Source organism: Triticum aestivum, chromosome 2B (genome assembly GCF_018294505.1).
Source record: "Triticum aestivum cultivar Chinese Spring chromosome 2B, IWGSC CS RefSeq v2.1, whole genome shotgun sequence".
Lineage (NCBI taxonomy): Eukaryota > Viridiplantae > Streptophyta > Magnoliopsida > Poales > Poaceae > Triticum > Triticum aestivum.
The window spans coordinates 529,341,452-529,362,092 of NC_057798.1; positions in this window are offsets into that span (position 1 = coordinate 529,341,452).

The following is a 20,641-nucleotide window of genomic DNA, read 5'->3' on the forward strand; positions in this document are numbered from 1 at the left end:
GTATACTGAAACGATTGTCATTATTCGTATCAAACCAATAACGATTCATACAAGCTAAATCTTCTAATCAATGGTGGGCCAATAATATTTTTTTTGCATATGTATTAAGACGCTTGGCCTGATTTCGATACTAAAGGATTCGGGTCCATAACCACGAGTTCCAGTGCACTAGATCTTGTAGCACTTAGCAACGAAGCCCTACCAAACTTGCCTGATGTTGAGGCAATCAAGAAATCTTCATAAGTGAATATATAACCCATGGAAAAGTGAGCTGATCCAACCAATCTTGCTTGCACAATGGAAAGAGCCACGGGAATTCTCTCATTTCTTAAATTAAATTTGGTTAATATTTATTAACCCCATAAAAAGAAATAATAAAGGCCATTTCTTCTAAAAAATTAGAATAGTGAGACGTATTACAATCTTCTCCTTTAATCATATCATAAATGGAAAGTGTTCAATTAGAACATGAAAACGTGACTCAATTGGTCTTAGTTAGTCTGGACGAATTTGTTGTTTCATTCAAATGTGTAAAAGATCATAGTCGCACTAAAAAGCCGAGTACTCTACCATTGAGTTAGCCAGCACCGCAGGGGCTCTCCTGCGACGTCCCTCTCGCTGCCTCGCCCTCCGTCCTGCATGGGCGATGCAGCTCAGGAGGTGCCTCCGCCACCTCCTCCCCAAGAAGGCACCCTGGCCCCAAGGCGCGCGGCCCCTGGACGAGACCCACCGCGTCTAGCACCCGCACGACAAGAAAGGAGCTGCCAAGAAATCCCTCGACCTCAAGAAGGCGCTCGCGTGCTCCCTGCACCGGCGCGTCAAGACCACATTCCTGCACCAATGCATCAAGACCCCGTGCTGCCCCTAGGGGCGGCGCGCGTGAATCTCCAAGAGCAGGCCCCACGACTGCAAAGGGCTCCGGTGGCCATGGCAGGCTGCCACGCCTTCACCATCGAGCTACGCAGCGTCGCCTGGCCAGGCAAGTTCAAGCCAGATCTGCCTCCTCGCTACGACGGCACGGCCGACCCGACGGAGGTCCTGCAGCTCTACGAGCTGGGCATCGAGGCGGCCAATGGAGACGAAAAGGTTATGGCGAACTGGTTTCCCATTGTCAGGACCCCGACTCAATGCCACATCGATCTAGCATGTAACACCTCATATCACTTTGCGGCCTCACGCACGATATTCCCACGGGTGTCGCCTTACCTTTGCCCGGGACCGTTTGCGCCTTTTGGCACACGTATATGATAGTGTCGCTAGCATCCATATGATAAGGAGCCCGGGCTGACATGGCTAGTCGTAAACCCAAAGTGGCACAAACTTATAAGGACAGGCATCCATGACCCAGCATCGAACGTGTCGGTCATCCGCGAGTGAATCCAGGCTGTAGCACTGGGCTAGCAGGACTCCGGTGAACCGGGCTATAGCGGGCTAACAGGACTCCGGTATTCATCGCATGACATTTTCCCGAAGGGACAGACACAGGAACGAAGAAAGACACATGTCGTCCAGCCTAAGTGTTCCGGAGTAGTAGCAAGCTACCAAGGCTCAGTGGAAGCACTAGGAGACATTTCCCGGTAAGAGAGGCTACTAAGGATAAACAACTAGATAGTCAGATCCCACACATACCAAGCATTTTAATAACATACACACAATATGCTCGATATGTGCAAATACAACATGGCATCACAACACGACTCTACAACTCAAATATTTTATTCAATAGGCTCCGAGGAGCGAGATATTACAAACATGGGTCTCTCGACCCAACACTCAGAGCATACAAGTCAAAGCACAAGCGGAAGCTTAACATGTCTGAGTACAGACATCTATAAATGAAAAAGGCTGAGAAGCCTGACTAACTACCAGATCCTACCGAGGGCACAAGATCGTAGCTGAGGTAACAAGCTAAACGTCGAAGTCCAAGCGGAACTACTAGCGAGACTGAAGTCTCTCTACAAAAACATAAAATAGGCAAACATGAGTACAAATGTACCCAGCAAGACTTACATCAGAACTATCTACATATGCATCATTATCAACAAAGGGGATGGTGGAGTTTGACTGCAGCAAGCCAGCTTTGACTCGGTGGCTAACCTGAACTACGACTGAAATGTAACTCTTTTGAGGTGGCGCACACGAGTCCACAAATTCACCATATCAATACACCACTATGGATCCGCTCATGTCTCCCTACGAGAACGCCATCCATGGCACTCATGCTTATCTTGCGCATTTTAAAGTATCCACTTTCACTTGTCTATGAACTGTACAGGCAACCCAGAAGTCCTTTTCCACGGACACGGCTATTCGAATAGATGATGTTAACCCAGCAGGGGTGTACTTCTTCACACACGCTCTCACCACTTACCACCATGTACACGTCGTGTATCTCGGCAACCTTCAAGCGGAAGCCTGGCGAGGGAGTCGGACATGACCTGACTAACCACACAAGTCTCTTGTCCAGGTTTATCGCCTATTCGGGTTCCATCCGCAAGGAGATCCGGCCAGGGTGTCGCTCACGGCCCCAAACCATGTGTGCAGGGTTCCCAAGCCCACCATCCAGGTGCCACTTGGTACACCGGGCCACTGTGCCTAGTCTGTCCCAAGCCCACCTGTACCGGGTGCCACTTGGTAGACTACTAACACTACCTACAAACACCAGAAACTAGTTGCAACTCCTGGACAGAGATCATGTTGATTAATAAGTCGAGAGGGGTCGAGTTACCGGAACCCAATGTGTGGTAGTAACTGTTCATGGATCACAAACACAGAACTCAGTTCCTGAGGACGGCTGCAATGAGACAACCCACCATGTACTCCTACATGGCCTCTCACCGTTACCTTTACCAAATCGTGTTCACACACTTAGCTCACACACAGTAGGACATGTTCACACACCTCCAATTCATCCCTAATGAATCAGACCTGACACAACTCTAAGCAATAGCAGGCATGACAAACAAGCATGAATGAGTAGGCACATCAGGGCTCAAACAACTCCTACTCATGCTAGTGGGTTTCATCTATTTACTGTGGCAATGACAGGTCATGCAGAGAAAAGGGGTTCAACTACCGCAGCATGTAACAGTTGAATCGTTGTTGTCCTAATACAGTAAAAAAGAGCAGGAGCGAGAGAGCGGGATTGTATCGGAATGAACAAGGGGGTTTTGCTTGCCTGGCACTTCTGAAGATAATATAGTTCTTCATCAGTGTCATCGAACTCATCGTCGGTACGTCGTCTACTGAGAGGGGACAAACACCGGCAAACAAGAAGGAAACACAATCAATGCAACGCACAATATGATGCATGATCATGACATGGCAAAATAAGTGTGTTGGGCTAATGCAACTAGAACCAGATGGGTTTGGGTCATTTTGAACCAAAGGTTCAACCCCAAATTCAAATTATGAATTAAATAGTGCCTTATCATGTTTTGATATAAACAGCAGGTTTAAGTTGCTTTATCATGCATGAAACAAGTGCAGATGGATAGATTGGATTTTTCTTATCATTTTTCATATATAACTTGTTTCATTTGGAGCTACGGTTGAATTTCTATGAATTTTAGAAGTTTGGGATATTTTCTGAAATTTTCTGAATTAAAATTAATCCAGAAAATGAGTTATGGCGTCAGCACTACGTCACCGTGACGTCAGCAGGTCAACAGGGCTGCCCCGGGTCAAACCTGACGCGTGGGTCCCGCATGTCAGTGTAACATGGCAGGAACACAGGCTGACCAGTGGGGCCAGGTCAAAGCTGACTGGGCAGGTCAAACCTGATAGCCATGGCCCACTGGAGTTAATCTAATCTTAGTCAGAAATTAATCCAGGTTAATTAAGTGTAAGTGAGCTAGGGGGTTAGTTAGTGGCGGTATTAGAGGGTGATTAGCCGCTAATGACGTGGCACGTCAGCTTCGCCGGAGTATGGCCGGCAGCGACCATCTAGCGCGGCGGAGGCGCGCCGGAATCACGCTACGGGTGTCGGCTGGACATGCGGCTTGGCTCTACAGAGAGCTGGATGTGTGCTACATCCAGTGGTGCAGGTGGTTGGGTGCGGGGAGGCCGGAAACGACGGCGGCGGCAACAACCGCGGTGACCGGAGCTCGGAAGGTGACGGAAACGGGGCCACAGCTGTCAAATCAAGCAACGGCTTGCACTTGCCGAACCCACGGGTGCTCACGAACTCAACGGATACACGCACGGGACCCGAAGGTCATCGGAGCCGCGCCGGCGATGAGCTCGGGCGGAGGTGAGCTTCGGCCTCAATGGCGGCGGCAGCTCCGACGCGAAAATGACGCGGGGAAGAGAGGGGAAAGGCGGAGGAGCTCACGGGGAGGTCGATGAGTAGCTCAGCGAGCTTGGGGACGGCTTGGAGACGGTGAACCGGAGCCGGCAATCTTTGGTGCCCGTCGGTGAAGACGACGACGATGGCATTACTGCAGGGCTCCCGGTGTCGTGTGTGTTGACGGAGACGATGTACGCGACGAGTACGAAGCTTCCAGACAAGTGGGGAGGCGAGGGGAGGCCACTGGGCACGACGGCGATGAGCTGCGCGCTGCGGGTGTCTTCGGGCGGCTGCGAAAGAGAGAGCCAGAGCGGTGGGGAGAGGCCAAAGAGGTGGGGGAGTGGGCGAGGGGGTGCTGGGCGTCTCCAGGCGTGGACGGGCTCGAAGGGGAGGCCGCCAGCACGAAGCAGGAGGTGGATACCTCAAGTGCGTGCGCGGGCGACACGACGTCGTCCTCCTGGCAGGAGCTAGGAGATGACTGGCAGAAGGCCAGGTGGGCTGGGCTACGCAGCTGGGCCGGCAACAGGTAAGTGGGCCAGGTAGGTTCCTCTCTCTCTAGTAATTTGTTTTTGTTTTCTATTTATTTTTATCTGTTTTGAATTAGTAAAAATACTAACTCATTTTTTAAAAACCTGAAAATAATTTTGGGCACTATTTGAAATATATGCAACAGCCTTCATTTAGTTTCAGAATTATTTGGGCATTTAAATTATTTATAGCATTTAAATGCCCAAATTCAAATACTTTATAAATTAATTAGAAAATCCAAAATGGATCTAGGAATATGTGCACCATTTTTGGCAGAGGTTTTAAACCTCCAAAAATGATGAACTTATCTGAAGGGCATTTTGGGTTCATTGAGAATATTTTTATTTGAACCTAGTTGATTTGATCAGGTGCTAGGGTTTGAGCAATCCCCATTTCAACTTTCAAATAATTTAGACATGATGCAACAACCAAGCTAGTCCAAGTGCATAGCAAGGCTAGGGGTGTGACAACTCACCCCCACTAAGCAAGAATCTCGTCCCGAGATTCAAGACGTGAGGTAGGAAGTTAGAGGGAACACACAGCTGACACAATCTTCACGATCCAGGTTGCGCCTTATAAGAACTTTGATTCGATCACCATCATCATCTCGATGTCTTTCTCTGAGAACTTTAACTGACATGGCAATGAGAGGAAAGGGAAAACTTTAGAAGGATCGATCTTCTCGAAGATCGGACAACCCAGGATCAACTCACGAAGTGAGACATAGCAACACCTCTCGAGCTGAGACACGAAGCACACATCCAAAGGGATGGAGTGGAACAGATGACAAAGGTTCACTAGGTAGGCAACAATTTCGCGCTTAAGAAGGTGGTGAACGGTTGTCAACGTGTCGAGGAGTAGAGTTGCCATGCATGATACCAAAATAGGACATCTAGGAGGAGGGTGATTCGTAGAATTATTACCTTAAGTGGCAAAAGAATTACCTTTGATTCAGAGATCATTGAAACTCTCTATACCAGCCTGAGGTAATTCCCATATGATCGTTTGATGGGGTTCGAAGGAGTAGCATACTCGGACTAGTATGGATGAGTGGACTACCTTGTTGAAAACAACACAAGGGATGATTTTAGTAACTGGGGAGAAGCTCGACAGTAGAGAGTGAGTCCACTGTTTGAAAAGCTATAGCATAACCGAGGAAACTGAGAGCAATCCCAGTTAGTGCCGATGATAACACCTAGCGCTTGTGCGTGCTCTCAAGAACTTGAGCATTTCCATATTTATCAGGGTCTTACCAACATCCATGCCGAGGATCCTGGCGACACATCATACTACCATGATAAATAGTGATGGACGATGCAGATGCAAAGGAAGATAACACCTTCTCAGATTCCACCTTAGCGAGGCCAAGAAAACAAAATCTAGATGATCGACCGAGAGACATTTAGCACTCCGCTTCTAATGTTCTCCTTGATGTGCTAGCATAATCCATTCATAGATATGGTTTAATATCTAGAACATCAAGTAAAAGGTCGGACTTCGGGAGCTCAAGAATCCATAAGGAATAACTATGGAAGTAAATCCTACGAAATCCTTATGGGGAGGTGGCCAACTTCCTCAATCAAGATACTACAATAATGGATCTTCCAGCTGGGTGTGTTGGCCACGACATCCACTTTACCAGGTTATAGAGAGACCAACATTATAGTTCTTGGGAAACGTTCCAACCATCAAGTCTGCCTGAGATTCAGATCTGGTTGGTGTCAGAATATTCCAGACTCAGCATGTCCGAAAAGAAAGGTTGCAACACAAATCGATGAGATGACATTGCGAGATTCTCGGGATATGAACTATGATAGCAAGCTCCAAAACATGAGCTGGTTCTGCTACACACCTGCGAACACACTGTCCTAGACAAGCGTGACCACGTGGCAGTCTTATAATAAAATACTACCGAGTTCGGGTGGGGAACCATAATCGAGGATATTGAAGTCCTTGCATAAGGCATGCTCTTAAGAAGGAACTTCCTTTCCTTGAACAAATCAATCAGTGGCTTGGTGTGCTAGGGGATACATATGGAATGAAGATGATCAGTCTATCGGACTATAGAATACTTCGCACATGCATGACTGACTTGGGATGATTCTAGGGAAGCAAGAACAAACTTTCTCGAATTCACGGCGGCAACTTACATCAAATGCACGTGAATCAAAGGAAGTCACTTCTCTCATCCAAACATATACTTCATGAACGGGGCATGAAGAAAATGCTTGCACAAGTTTCCAACACTAGTTGGATGTTCAACACAAATCATGGAGGAGACAAAATGCCGCTGATGGCTCAACAGCAACTCATCGGAATTTCCATATCACTGGACTTCCACCGTTATGTGAACAATGTGATAGTATTGGTCAGACCAAAAGATGTAATGGTGTATGCTCGAGGAATCAACCACGAGTAAGACAACATTACGAATATCGTTGGTTCTGATTTGATTTAAGGATAGCCCACACTCAAATCAAAGATGGGGTAAGACAATAGGTCCAACAACTGATCACAAGGACCAATTGATGAAGATATCATCTTTCTTCAACACACACACACACACAGAAAGATATCCCTTAACATGAACTAAGTCAGACAAGCTTTTATCTTCCAACTCTCCAAGTTGTTTAGCTCAACCAACTAGTTCAGGGTATCCAACACAGAATCCTGGAGAATGGGTGGTTTACAAGAAACCAACTTGATCACGAGCTCAACATAGCGGTCAGGTGTCAACCCGGTGGTACTTCCAAGAAGATATTCAGAAAATCACGAACCACCGATATGTTATTAAACCTGGGAACAATCCTGTTTTTCAGGGAAAAACGATATGATCGAATAAGCGAGGGATTGGCACAATCCTAACTCATTGATCGAAGTGTGCACCAGAAATATGGACTAGGTAGCACGATCAACCTTAGGGTGATGATTCAACAATCAACACGTAAGGATAAGATTATTGTCCATTAACTACCAAGCAACATAATTGCTAGGAGTATTGATTCCACACATCACGATTCACTTGTCGGCAACCCGGTTGCGACAACACGGAACCGAGGAATGAATAATGATGGCGAGAAGTATCACTGTATCAAGAATTCATAAGAGGGTGTGCAATTCTCACGATACTCTTGTGATGAAAGAGGGTGATACTCCGAGGTGGAACAGAACAAAAGCTGGATTGGCATTTTGATCTGCGGAATACAACTGCTTTGACCAAATCCTAGAAATGGATAAGGTACTGGAGTTTGTTTCTCCTAGTCATTCTGAAATGGAATGGCTTGACGGACCACAAGAATAATAAGCATCGATAACACGAATGCACAATTACTCCTAACTATCAATTGATAGACGAAGATCGGAATACGACTGAAGAGAGACAACTCAAAGGAACATATATCTTTCTGAGTCGTGGATGCATAGATTAGTATGTCGAGCAAAGCTCAACATTTCTTCCGGATAACCCATGCAGAAGGTAGAACTGGCAGATTCACAATATAGAATGGAGAACTCATCAAGAGCACTCTGGTTGTGATCTTTAGGTTCAAAAGAACTCCTGCCAAGAATGGTTCATGGTATTTGGAAGAACGAAATACCACGGACCTCGAGGACTATCGCAAAGGTTACTAATATCCTAAAGGAACTAGCAACACTATCAACACGAGGTAAGTAGGGTGAATCTTGGGTTCAAAACCCAAGGAGTAGAATACCTACTACTAAGTGGCATCACGGGATGCTTTCGAGAATAAAGGCCAGAATCATCACACTGGGAACACAAATCATGGCTAGCTTACTAGGTGGTACTCTAAGACACCTAGGGTCATAATACTAGCTCCAACATATATACCGAGGCAATGAAGTACCTCAACACACTAGTTGGTGTGGTTAATCTGGCCTAAACAGACATCGGAACGAAAAGAAGGGATTTGCAAATGCATCAGACTATTTAGAAACCTGGGATGACTCGGACAGCATAACGGCTGTAAATGCTCAAAAGAATTTAGACATGCTACAAAAATGGTGGCATAACCACTCGATCATCATAATATCAAGGTTCTGAAATCAACTATGAACATACAGAAGATAGTAGGAGCTGAACTGAGGCTTAAATTCATCAATCCTATAAGTCAACGGATTAGTAACACGTGATCCTGATAGAAAGAAGAGAAGGCCTAGTTCTTAACCCCGTAGAGAAGAAGAGGGTGACTCAGATCAGAAGGACATAAGGTAAAGGAGTAAAAAGAGCCTTACGTTCCATCCACAATCAATTCCCCTACATATAACTAAAGCATTTCTAGACTCAACTTCGACCAGTTTGGCTTGGTAATCCTACACGCAGTCAAGCTCTGATACCAAAGCTGTCAGGACCCCAACTCAATGCCACATCGATCTAGCATGTAACACCTCATATCACTTTGCGGCCTCACGCACGGTATTCCCACGGGTGTCGCCTTACCTTTGCCCAGGACCGTTTGCGCCTTTTGGCACACATATATGATAGTGTCGCTAGCATACATATGATAAGGAGCCCGGCTGACATGGCTAGTCGTAAACCCAAAGTGGCACAAACTTACAGGGACAGGCATCCATGACCCAGCATCGAACGTGTCGGTCATCAGCGAGTGAATCCAGGCTGTAGCACTGGGCTAGCAGGACTCCGGTGAACCGGACTGTAGCAGGCTAATAGGACTCCGGTATTCATCGCGTGACATTTCCCCGAAGGGACAGACACAGGAACGAAGAAGGACACATGCCGGCCAGCCTAAGTGTTCCGGAGCAGTAGCAAGCTACCAAGGCTCAGTGGAAGCACTAGGAGACATTTCTCGGTAAGAGAGGCTACTAAGGATAAACAACTAGATAGTCAGATCCCACACATACCAAGCATTTCAATAACATACACACTCTACAACTCAAGTATTTTATTCAATAGGCTCCGAGGAGCGAGATATTACAAACATGGGTCTCTCGACCCAACACTCAGAGCATACAAGTCAAAGCACAAGCGGAAGCTTAACATGTCTGAGTACAGACATCTATAAATGAAAAAGGCTGAGAAGCCTGACTAACTACCAGATCCTACTGAGGGCACAAGATCGTAGCTGAGGTAACAAGCTAAACGTCGAAGTCCAAGCGGAACTACTAGCGAGACTGAAGTCTCTCTGCAAAAACATAAAATAGGCAAACGTGAGTACAAATGTACCAAGCAAGACTTACATCAGAACTATCTACATATGCATCATTATCAACAAAGGGGATAGTGGAGTTTGACTGCAGCAAGCCAGCTTTGACTCGGTGGCTAACCTGAACTACGATTGCAATGTAACTCTTTTGAGGTGGCGCACACGAGTCCACAAAATCACCATATCAATACACCACTATGGATCCGCTCCCGTCTCCCTACGAGAATGCCATCCATGGCACTCACGCTTATCTTGCGCATTTTAAAGTATCCACTTTCACTTGTCTATGAACTGTACAGGCAACCCAGAAGTCCTTTTCCGCGGACACGGCTATTCGAATAGATGATGTTAACCCTGCAGGGGTGTACTTCTTCACACACGCTCTCTCCACTTACCACCATGTACACGTTGTGTATCTCGGCAACCTTCAAGCGGAAGCCTGGCAAGGGAGTCGGCCACGACCTGACTAACCACACAAGTCTCTTGTCCAGGTTTATCGCCTATTCGGGTTCCATCCGCAAGGAGATCCGGCCGGGGTGTCGCTCACGGCCCCAAACGATGTGTGTAGGGTTCCCAAGCCCACCATCCGGGTGCCACTTGGTACATCGGGCCACTGTGCCTAGTCTGTCCCAAGCCCACCTGTACCGGGTGCCACTTGGTAGACTACTAACACTACCTACAAACACCAGAAACTAGTTGCAACTCCTGGACAGAGATCATGTTGATTAATAAGTCGAGACGGGTCGAGTTACCGGAACCCAATGTGTGGTAGTAACTGTTCATGGATCACAAACACAGAACTCAGTTCCTGAGGGCGGCTGCAATGAGACAACCCACCATGTACTCCTACATGGCCTCTCACCGTTACCTTTACCAAATCGTGTTCACACACTTAGCTCACACACAGTAGGACATGTTCACACACCTCCAATTCATCCCTGATGAATCAGACCTGACACAACTCTAAGCATTAGCAGGCATGACAAACAAGCATGAATGAGTAGGCACATCAGGGCTCAAACAACTCCTACTCATGCTAGTGGGTTTCATCTATTTACTGTGGCAATGACAGGTCATGCAGAGAAAAGGGGTTCAACTACCGCGGCATGTAACGGTTGAATCGTTGTTGTCCTAATGCACTAAAAAAGAGCAAGAGCGAGAGAGTGGGATTGTATCGGAATGAACAAGGGGGGTTTGCTTGCCTGGCACTTCTGAAGATAATATAGTTCTTCATCAGTGTCATCGAACTCATCGTCGGTACATCGTCTACTGAGAGGGGACAAACACCGGCAAACAAGAAGGAAACACAATCAATGCAACGCACAATATGATGCATGATCATGACATGGCAAAATGAGTGTAATGCAACTAGAACCAGATGGGTTTGGGTCATTTTGAACCAAAGGTTCAACCCCAAATTCAAATTATGAATTAAATAGTGCCTTATCATGTTTTGATATAAACAGCAGGTTTAAGTTGCTTTATCATGCATGAAACCAGTGCAGATGGATAGATTGGATTTTTCTGATCATTTTTCATATATATATATAACTTGTTTCATTTGGAGCTACGGTTGAATTTCTATGAATTTTAGAAGTTTGGGATATTTTCTGAAATTTCCTGAATTAAAATTAATCCAGAAAATGAGTTATGGCGTCAGCACTACGTCACCGTGACGTCAGCAGGTCAACAGGGCTGCCCCGGGTCAAACCTGACGCGTGGGTCCCGCATGTCAGTGTAACATGGCAGGAACACAGGCTGACCAGTGGGGCCAGGTCAAAGCTGACTGGGCAGGTCAAACCTGACAGCCATGGCCCACTGGAGTTAATCTAATCTTAGTCAGAAATTAATCCAGGTTAATTAAGTGTAAGTGAGCTAGGGGGTTAGTTAGTGGCGGTATTAGAGGGTGATTAGCCGCTAATGTCGTGGCACGTCAGCTTCGCCGGAGTATGGCCGGCAGCGACCATCCAGCGCGGCGGAGGCACGCCGGAATCGCGCTACGGGTGTCGGCTGGACATGCGGCTTGGCTCTACAGAGAGCTGGATGTGTGCCGCATCCAGTGGTGCAGGTGGTTGGGTGCGGGGAGGCCGGAAACGACGGCGACGGGAACAACCGCGGTGACTGGAGCTCGGAAGGTGACGGAAACGGGGCCACAACCGTCAAATCGAGCAATGGCTTGCACTTGCCGAACCCACGGGTGCTCACGAACTCAACGGATACACGCACGGGACCCGAAGGTCACCGGAGCCGCGCCGGCAATGAGCTCGGGCGGAGGTGAGCTTCGGCCTCAATGGCGGCGGCGGCTACGAGGCGAAAATGATGCGGGGAAGAGAGGGGAAAGGCGGAGGAGCTCACGGGGAGGTCGATGAGTAGCTCAGCGAGCTTGGGGACGGCTTGGAGACGGTGAACCAGAGCCGGGATCTTCGGTGCCCGTCGGTGAAGACGACGACGATGGCGTTACTGCAGGCTCTCGGCGTCGTGTGTGTTGACGGAGACGATGTACGCGACGAGTACGGAGCTTCCAGACAAGTGGGGAGGCGAGGGGAGGCCACTGGGCACGACGGCGATGAGCTGCGCGCTGCGGGTGTCTTCGGGCGGCTGCGGAAGAGAGAGCCAAAGCGGTGGGGAGAGGCCAGAGAGGTGGGGGAGTGGGCGAGGGGGTGTTGGGCGTCTCTAGGCATGGACAGACTCGAAGGGGAGGCCGCCAGCACGAAGCAGGAGGTGGATACCTCAAGTGCGTGCGCGGGCGACACGACGTCGTCCTCCTGGCAGGAGCTAGGAGATGACTGGCAGAAGGACAGGTGGGCTGGGCTGCGGAGCTGGGCCGGCAACAGGTAAGTGGGCCAGGTAGGTTCCTCTCTCTCTCTAGTAATTTGTTTTTGTTTTCTATTTATTTTTATCTGTTTTGAATTAGTAAAAATACTAACTCATTTTGTAAAATCCTGAAAATAATTTTGGGCACTATTTGAAATATATGCAACAGCCCTCATTTAGTTTCAGAATTATTTGGGCATTTAAATTATTTATAGCATTTAAATGCCCAAATTCAAATACTTTATAAATTAATTAGAAAATCCAAAATGGACCTAGGAATATGTGCACCATTTTTGGCAGAGGTTTTAAACCAATCCAAAAATGATGAACTTATCTGAAGGGCATTTTGGGTTCATTGAGAATATTTTTATTTGAACCTAGTTGATTTGATCTGGTGCTAGGGTTTGAGCAATCCCCATTTCAACTTTCAAATAATTTAGACATGATGCAACAACCAAGCTAGTCCAAGTGCATAGCAAGGCTAGGGGTGTGACACCCATGGCGCTCAAGGTTGGTGCCCGCACCTGGCTCCTGAACCTGCCTCCCGGCTCGATCTCCTCTTGGGACGAGATGCGCAGCCGTTTCATCGCCAACTTCCAGGGCACTCACGACCGTCCTCCGATCATGGGTGACCTGCGCCGCATCAAGCAACAGCCGGGAGAGACCCTGCAGAAGTACATCCAGCGCTTCAACAATGCTCGCCTCAAGATTCCCAAGGTGACTAAGGAGGCCATCATCTCAGCGTTATCTGATGGCGTCCGCAACGTCAAGATGAAGGAGGAGCTTGCCATCCACGAGGATCTGTGCACATCTCTGAAGCTGTTCAACTTGGCGACCAAGTGCGCAAGAGCTGAGGAGGGGCGCCTCTCCCTCCTCGAGCTTCCAGCTGCTGACCCAGAAGAGAAGAAAGCCAAGGCCAAGGACGTGAAGCGCAAAGGAGCAGTTGTGCTCGCAGCAGAACCAGACACGAAGCGTGGCAGGGACCAGCCAGAGTCGTCCAAGGGTAGCCGATTATGCGCCTACCACAACCTCTACACCCACAACACCAACGAATGCCAGGAGCTCAGAGCCGTTCGAGAAGGACGCATCGGCCGACGCCCCGAGCGCAATGACTGGGGCTACGGCCGAGGAGGAGGAAGAGGTGGAGGACGATGGGACAACCAAGGCCCTCGCTAGGAGTGGCGTGACCGCCCTCGCGAGGATCACTGGCAAGACCAGCCTCGCGAGGGGGCTTGGAGGGATCAGCCTCGCGAGGATCACCCGCGGGGCAACGCACGCCTTCCTCCTCTGCCACCACCGCCAAGAAGGAATGATGACCACCACTAGGACAAGGGGGCTGGGGGCTTCCAGGAGCCACGTGCTATTGCTTGCATCCTGGACGGTGCTCAGGCCCTAGCCTCTCAGCGCATCTTCAAGCAGTTTGCTCGCGAGGTGAATGCAGTCCTCCCCAAGCTCGAGGCCACGCGCCCTCTCAAGTGGTCCACGTGTGCCATCACTTTCAGCTCAGCAGATCAGCTCAAGTGTGCGGCTATGGCTGGCATCCTCCCGATGCTTTGCTCCCCAGTCATCAGCGATGTGCAAGTTACCAGGACCCTCATCGATGGCGGCGTAGGACTCAACGTTCTATCCGTCGAGACGTTCAACAACTTCAAGTGCCTTATGATCAACTACAGCCAACCAAGCCTTTCTCAGGGGTCACTGATGGCTCCGCTACTCCGATAGGGCAGGTTCGCCTTCCCGTCACCTTTGGACAGCGCAAGAATTACCGCACCGAGCTCATCGACTTCGACGTTGCCCACATTCGCCTGCCATACAATGCCATCCTCGGGTATCCAACCCTGGCCAAGTTCATGGCGGTAACTCACCATGGTTACAATGTCCTCAAGATGCCGAGGAGCGGCGGAATCATCACAGTCCCCTGCGAAGAGAAGGATGCGGTGTGCTCCCTCGAGCGTGCCTTCCAAGCTGCATCAGTCGAAGACCCAGGCAGCAAGAGCGAGAACCCTCCCGAAGCAGTTCCCAAGAAGAAGAAGACATCGCCCAGCTCAAGGCCTCAGGAGGTTGGCATCTCTGGAGGCGTCGCGTCAGGATCTGCGCCCGTGCAGGGGGCGCCTCCCTCCGTCGCATAGGAAGGCGCGCCCGGCGCCCTCCTCGGGCAGGGCTCGTGGGCTCTCTTCTGGAGGGCCTCCGACCTTGCCAAGATCACGAGGGAGGCGCTCGGGCACCACTTGGAGGCGTGCTTTGCAGCACGCTTCCCTTAGGAAAGCATGGGGCAAGGAAGGCCCAACCCTCAGGAGTTCATCTCCAAGACCTCTCAGGAGCTGCAGGAATCAAGAGTCATACGCGGCGATCGCCGCCTACAAGGCGTAGCTCCCCATCCAGGCGAGGATGGCGGGCTGCGCGTCTGCATCGACTACACACGGCTCAGCCGAGTCGCGTCTCAGGAGCGCTTCTGGCCTTCGCACGTGGGATGCTGCGAGGGTCCGCCGCACAGCTACGTTCGCATGCCTTTCGGTTTGCCGAACATGGCTGTCGCTCACCAGCGTCTTCTGCGGAGCATTCTGACAGCTCAGGAGGCCAGGCACCACGCGGTCCTGGCAGAAACGGAGATGGTCCTCGAGGAACCGTCCGGACCCCCAGAGCCTCCCGAGGCTCAGGGTTCCGGTGGCACGTGAGGATCGGCCTCTTCACCGCGCATCGTCAGCTACTCCAACACCCCTTCTACAACGGTACCAGGTGACATCTTTCGAGTTCATTTCAACTGGGAGCGCCCTCAGGGCTGCATCATTCTCTGGTCGCGTGGGTTTGTCCCTGCGGCATATGCCCCTTTTGCTTATGTCTTTAGTTTACCTTGCTGGGGGCACCCCTCGGGCTGCATCATCCCCAAGCCGCTCGGGCCTGACCCGGTGGCATGTATCCTCCCTGCTTTTATCTAAGCCGATTTGCCTTTCATGCTTAACCTGCCTGTGATAATCGCCTGCTCGATTGACACCTACCTTTGAAGCCGCCCGCGCTGGCACGACACTTGCGCACGGGTCCGTCCCTGCAATGCCGACAAATCTGAGTGGTCGAGTTCTGGCCCGCGGCAGCCCCGCAAGCGTCACCTCACCAGGCCCTCAGTGCCCTCACCACTCCCTCGGAGCAACCAATGGCTAGTCGGCAATCGTAATGGCAACCCGTGCTTTTCTCGTGTTGGTTTACAGGGACCACCAGAGGCCTAAAACGGGAGGCATCGCGAGCTCTCTCTCCCTCTTGCCCGCGTGACTCTCCCTCTTGCCCGCGCGACCCGCTTGCACGTTAAAAGGGGGGACCATGAGCATCGCGACTCAGGAGCTCTTACTGGCTCTCCAGCCCTCACCCCTGGCCTTGTCCACGGCATCGCGACCTAGCATACTAGCGGCGGCTGAGCTCGCTCGAGGGCCGAGACCTAAGGACGTAGAGCACGAAGGAGAGTGCGGGGGAGAGGGGAAGCTCGCGAAGGCCTAACCTAGCTACATCCCAGCTGCGGACGCGCAAGTCTGGCGCCTCGCGGACGAACAACTCCATGCACTCGAGATAAGTCTCCCCCCCCCTAGAATAGCTAATCGATGCAACATAAAACCTCCACTTAATGCGGCTCTGTGACGGCGATGTTGCCTTCCTTTCTCATCTTTCGGCGGCTGCTTGAGCGCTAAAGGGGACCTCCTGAGCATCGCGACTCAGGGGCTCTTACTGGACCTCGGGCCGCTCACCTCCTTGGCTTGACCACGGCATCGCGACCTGGCATACCAGCGACGGCTGAAGCCTGCCTGAGGACCGGGACCTGTCAGCGTAGAGCACCAAGTCGTCGCGAGGTTAGAAAGGGGGAACCAAGTCGGGACAGGACAAGCATTCGCACCGCTTCATAATAAGGATAATGTCAACAAAAGACATCGCGGACCCCTTTACATGCCCCCGCAGGGTGTTTTCTTAATTCCTCGCAGGGAATAGAAGGCGTGAATCCTAAGGAGCCCTAACTACACGCGCCTCCATGGCCGACGCCATCATCAACAGTGGGCCACGGGAAGCCCGCGCCAACCCCATCCAGATCAGCCGCGCCGGCGGCCTGATGCAGCCGCCTTGCTCCGGGCACGACGCGAGCTCGGGGGCGCGTAGCTGTCATCGCTCGTCTTCGGCGTCGCGAAGAGCTCGGGAGAGTCGCTGGACTCCCAAGCATCGCCGCTGCTGCCAGAGGAGCCGTTGGGGAAGCGGGTGGCAGGCCTAGCCCTTGCCATGTCGATGTTCTGGCTGCCTCCTCTAGGGCAGCACTCCAGCCGGCGGCCTTCTGCATCGAAGACCTTGAAGAGCATCAACGAGGCGCCATCGTATTCGAAATGAATCACGAGGGCACCCCCTATTCGGCAGACCCGGGCGATCTCGTCCCAGCCCTAGGTCATGTAGACCTTGCCCAAAGCGATGACTTCAACCTCTGCTCCGGTCGTCGGGGTACCACAGTCGGCATGCTGCAACGGGGCATCTCGAAGGCGAAGAAGGGAGGAAAGTGGATCCAGGAGCTTGGAGGCATCACAGCATGGAGTACGAGCCGGCGAGAGGAATCCGCGGCGTGGACTCCAAGAGCAACGGCGCGCACCACCATGGCTCGTCGGCGTCACCGACGGCACGGGCGGCGTCGCTCGGCGTCTCCCTCTCCAGGGCCCTCGGCCCGGGCATACAGAGGGAGCGGGAACCCAGGAGGCGGCCGCTCGTACCAAGGCCTCGACCTCCGGCCTCGCAACTTCGACGCGGCGGCCAGGGACCGGCCATTTCTTCAGCGGGAGCGGGACAGGCCACTCCCGGGGGGCCTTTCCTTTCTCCTCGGATGAGAACCGGCGGATCGGTGCCATTGGCGACAAGATGGAGGAGGAGCAAGGAAGAGGAAGCAAGCGGAGCAAGAAGACATGGACAACGGGGGCGCATGCCTCTCCATACTTATAGCCCAGAGGAGGCCAACCGTCGGCCTCCACGATCGCAAGTAATCATGACTCTTTTCGCATGCAGCAAGGACTCGTCAAATCGGGCAGTTGCCGAGGCAACATGGGGAAGCGGAGATGCCCACGTCCAATCAACCGCCACGCGGCGACCAAGGCCACATGCTGTTGGGACCCGCGGCGCTCCGCACTTGCCCTTTGGCTTCGCTACTAAGCCAAGTCCGAGCGCGCCTTGGGCCCAGGGGCTACTGTCGGCGTTCTGGGAATGGGGGTCCCCAGACTTGCCTGCCTGCGGCCTGCGGCATGGCTCAAGCAGTGGCCCAGTACGACCCGTCTTCATCGACCCAAGTTAAAGACCCTCGTGAGGGGCCAAGCCTTGCGGGGCGGACGACGCAAGGCTTCCTCAGGGGCGGCCTCATTAGGCAGGCTCGCGAGGAGGCGGAGAGATCAAGGCAAGGGGTACCTCGCGAGGTGCTCGTGACGCAAGCCATGACGATCAAGATCAGGCGGGCGCCAGCCTGTGTAGTGTCCTCGTTTCCTTTTTGGTGCAAAGAGGGCAAGCGCAGGCGCGGAGTACCGAGGAATCAGGCAAAGGTTACCATATTGGTGCAACGAGACCAAGACCAGCAGGACGGCAGGACGGAGATCACCGTGGAGCCCAGGACGGCATCATCACCAGTGCCTTTAGCAGTCGAAGACCACCTTTAGTCGGGATAGCTTGTACTAGCTGTCCCCATTCAAAATGGTCGTTGTTGGCTCCCTTCCCGCTCAATATTTGGGAAGAGGACCAGTGCCTCTATATATAGAGACAGCCACCACAGTAGAAGGCATCTGGATCTCACCTAGAGCCAACAGAGACAGAGCAATTCCTCTCCAAGCACACCACCACAAGAACACCCCTCGCGAGGTTGTTCTTCCTTTGTACTGTTCATCATCAGCCCCTGAGGCAATCCACCACACCACACACTAGATTAGGGTATTACACCACAACGGTGGCCCGAACCAGTATAAACCTCGTGTCCCTTGTGTTGTTCATCGTGTAGCTTAGATTCGCGGCGAGGTTTTGGGTAAATCGATAGGTAGAAGATCTTCGTGCGTACCCCAGTGTTCGAACCTTAAGGGTTTTGCCGAAACCAGATATCCGACAGAGGACATGCGCCAAATCTCCTTCGTGCGTCCAACCCCCGCATCATATCCAAGGTTCTGGAGGTGCCATGGCAGGTGGCCTTCGAGTCCTCCATCCATTGATCTGCCAACGACTTGGGCACTATCTGTGTCCATCCGGGGACATGCGTCTACTGCATGGCATGTTTGGATCGCCTCACCTTGCCAGATTTCGACCTACTAGCCGCCCCCAAAAGGATCCGACGTGGGTGATGCAGCCAAGCGGGCTGGTGCCACGGACTGATCTGCCTTTCTAGATCCGGTCATGTTGGTGACGGTCAGCACTCAATGAAGTGCTCCATTGTTGGTGTTGGTTCGTGCGATGACCACTCGGGTCTTCGGCGGCGGCCCCAATGCGGATTGTGGTGTCACCGAAAGGTCTTCGCGAGGGTTTGTAAGGGCATATTTCACCCTATGTGGTTGGTGATTGATGACAATGCATTTGCGGACTAATCATGTGCATTGAGCATTTCAGATATCTCATGATTAGGCACAAGACGATTTGTTGCCCCTCAAAGCCTAGTGAAGACGATTTTCTCTATGCTTCTTTTCGGTGGATTTGAGTCGTAGGGAAGCCGTACTATTAAGAGGGGGTCCACTTTGGAAAGGTTAGGGTGGAATCAACACGTACACATATGTTCCTTTGCACCACCTGTTGGGGAACGCGGTAATTTCAAAAAAATCTAACGATCACGCAAGATCTATATAGGAGATGCATAGCAACGAGTGGAAAGAGTGTGTCCACATACTCTCGTAGACCGAAAGCGGAAACGTTCAGTAACGTGGTTGATGTACTCGAACTTCTTCGCGATCCAACCGATCCAAGTACCGAACGTACGGCACCTCCGCGTTCAGCACACGTTCAGCTCGATGACGTCCCTCGTGCTCTTGATCCAGTTGAGGACAAGGGTGAGTTTCGTCAGCACAACGGCATGGCAACGGTGATGATGATGTTACCAGCGCAGGGCTTCGCCTAAGCACTACGATGGTATGATCGAGGTGTGTAACTGTGGAGGGGGGGTACCGCACACGATTAAGAGAAACTTGTGTGTTCTAGGGTGCCCCCTTGCCCCCGTATATAAAGGAGGGAGGGGGAGGCCGGCCGGCCCTAGCTATGTGAATAGGTGATGCAATACTTACTAGCTATAATTCACCTTTACTTTTCACAAAAATGTTCCCCATATAATTCGCTAAGAGTACTTCTCTGCAGGCATGGCAAGGTATATTTCATGGCAAATAATTGTTTTCTTTTAAAAATTTCATTTCCATTGAGTGGCATGACTCGAGCAAAGATTTTTTATGGCATGGAGAGAGATATGATGCTAATTGGAGATTACATGCACTCTTAACACTTAAATGATGCAACTACCAAGAGAAACAATAAGGAATGCATAAAAAAATGGGCGGTGATAGGCGCCGGTGCGCCGGCCCAAATTTCGGCCGGTCGCACCCCAGCCATCCGATTCTGTTTATATATGCCGTCAGATCCTTATCCACAAACTGCTTTATCCCCTTCCGCGTGGGTGCCTTCTTTTCGTCGTCTTTCTCTCTCTGGTCACCACGCACCTCCGCTCGCCTCCCAGACAGTCGTTGCCTCGCCGCCCACCTCGTTGACTCCGCCCACCCCCACCGGCTTGCCTCGCCACCAACGCTCGCCGCTGTCCTCGGTCGCCGCCATCGCCGGTCGCCTTTTTGAGCTGAGGAAAGAAAACGCAGGGAGC